This window comes from Corvus brachyrhynchos, unplaced genomic scaffold (genome assembly GCF_000691975.1).
Source record: "Corvus brachyrhynchos isolate BGI_N302 unplaced genomic scaffold, ASM69197v1 scaffold126, whole genome shotgun sequence".
Classification (NCBI taxonomy): Eukaryota; Metazoa; Chordata; class Aves; order Passeriformes; family Corvidae; genus Corvus; species Corvus brachyrhynchos.
The window spans coordinates 8,166,903-8,168,954 of record NW_008239283.1 but is presented as its reverse complement, the minus strand read 5'-3'; the positions used below and the strand labels follow the sequence as shown (position 1 = coordinate 8,168,954).

Genomic DNA, 2,052 nt, shown 5'->3' with positions numbered 1-2,052 from the left:
CCTACAAGGTCAGGACATCCAATTTACTTCCTCAGAGGAAGCACATCTGCTTGAGCATTCAAGGGGATGATGCTTATTTTCATTCAGTCCTTGCAATATCTTCTGGGCTCATAAAAATGAGCAAGGAAATCATTAGGCTTCGTATTTACAGAATGTCTTCCAAGATCCTGTGAGAAATGTACACACTTGGGTCATTCACATTTAGCCATTTCATACCACGCATGGGACGTGAGATGCCTTTTCCACTGGAACCAAAGCAAAAGAGGCAGCTCAGCATCTTGGCAAAGTGCAGTCAAATTTGAAGTTCCAGTCTGAAAATGTCACTCAGGAAGATGCAAAGAGAAGAACCTGCCTGCTTGGTCCCTACCTCGGCTGCCTGCAGGTTTGTAATAGGTCATTTTACTGCTCAGGGTGTTTCTAATACAACAGTAACCTCCAAGGTTGCAGGCTGTGTAGAAATACCTCTGCAGGTTTTAAATTGCCTTGCTGGGATGCTGGCAGTGGGCAGCCACCCTCACACAGACTGCAGGGAAGCTCAGCCACCTCACACAGACCGAGCTGTTCAGGTGACTTTCACAGCCCATTGTGCCCAAGCTAAACTACAGTACAGCAAGTTTGGGTACATTTGCATAAATGTAATTTTAAATTGGCATACAAAAGTTCCCCATGCTAAGGAGCGCCCTGGAGGCATTGTCTGTAAGTCAGAGCTGAGGTGCTGCCATAGACTAATGAAATTCATATGTCAAAATGCCTTTTGATATACCGATAGTGTGCTTATTGGGGGGGGAAATGAGGATTTCAGGCTGCTATGAAACTTCCAAAAACACATCCTAAAAGCAGTGATGAGATTTCTTCAAATGCAGCCAACAGAAAATTGTGTCAAGGGACAGGAACAGCACAAACAGAGCTTGTAGCAACTTTTCCACTCTGCTTGCAAATGTGAATGCTACCAATTAACCTAGAGATGCTGGCTTCAGAGTGGTCCAAAAATGTGCTGCTGATTTAATTACTTTCTGCCAAAGCAGAGTGTGACCACTGCCAAAACTACACGTATGCCATAATTTTAAATGCTTCATGCTTAGATTCAGTAACTAAACCTGCACTCAGCCACGTAAGGTTTGATTCTGTTTTCAGGGATGTGTGGTGCCCACGTCCTCCTCTGCTGCCAGACAAAAGTATGGACCCTCAGTGTTTGGCAACGTGAAGGAACTGCCTTAGTGCTTGACATGGTTTAGGTATCTAATTTTAACCATTCTCACCATGCATATTCTGCTAGAAATTTATTCTTGCCAAATCTTTGTACTTGAGTTAAACAGATTTCTGGATAAAGAGAATCAGAGGCAAATAGTAGCTTCTTTTGGTGCTGAACAGAAATGCAAAAATCCTGAAATCTGTATGATAAGCTGACACCATGCTGAGCAAGACAGCTCAGCTATTGGCTGTAAAAGCCCAAGGAACCTTTCAAACTATAGCATGGAGTACAGATATTGTGGTCCTTGGAGTAACAGAGGAGATGCTGTTCCTCAGCTGTTGGGTGACTCTGTTGTGGACCAGCACTGAGGCAGCTGATTTTTGTGTTTTCTTGCAGGAACTATGAAGAAAAATACTATGTCATGAGGGATACTGAAAATTTCGGTATTCCTATAAACTATTTTGTTGTAATCTGTTAGCTCTTTTCTGCCCAAAGCATATCTAACATCAACTGAGTTCCCAGCACCCATGGACACAACAGCAAACAGGAAACAGTGGGACCAGCAAAACATCCCAGGGTGCACAGAGCTAAATGTTATGAAAATCCAGTTTGCAGGGAAGGGCAAGGGAAGGAGAGAATGACTCTTAATACTGCCATGTTCAAACTTATCACTTTCCTTTTCCTTTCAGGCAGCTGCTCTCAGTGCTCAACCACCATAATGTGAATTTTCCCACAGCTGGATGCCTAGAGCCCACAGAAGCATTTACCTGTCCCAGCTCACAGAAATCCACTCAGTCCTGACCAGGAGCCTGAGAAACATGATAAGGAGCAACAGCAACATATTTTAGGCATCAGTCTAC

The 2,052-nt window shown here is 43.6% G+C and overlaps 1 protein-coding gene across 1 annotated transcript in view; it reads right to left on the bottom strand.

The window, feature by feature from the left end:
* The window catches only part of ADCY5 (adenylate cyclase 5), a gene marked incomplete at its 5' end in the record, with an annotated part of 205,400 nt that overhangs the window by 27,787 nt on the left and 175,561 nt on the right, over window positions 1–2,052 (bottom strand). The window lies entirely within an intron of this gene.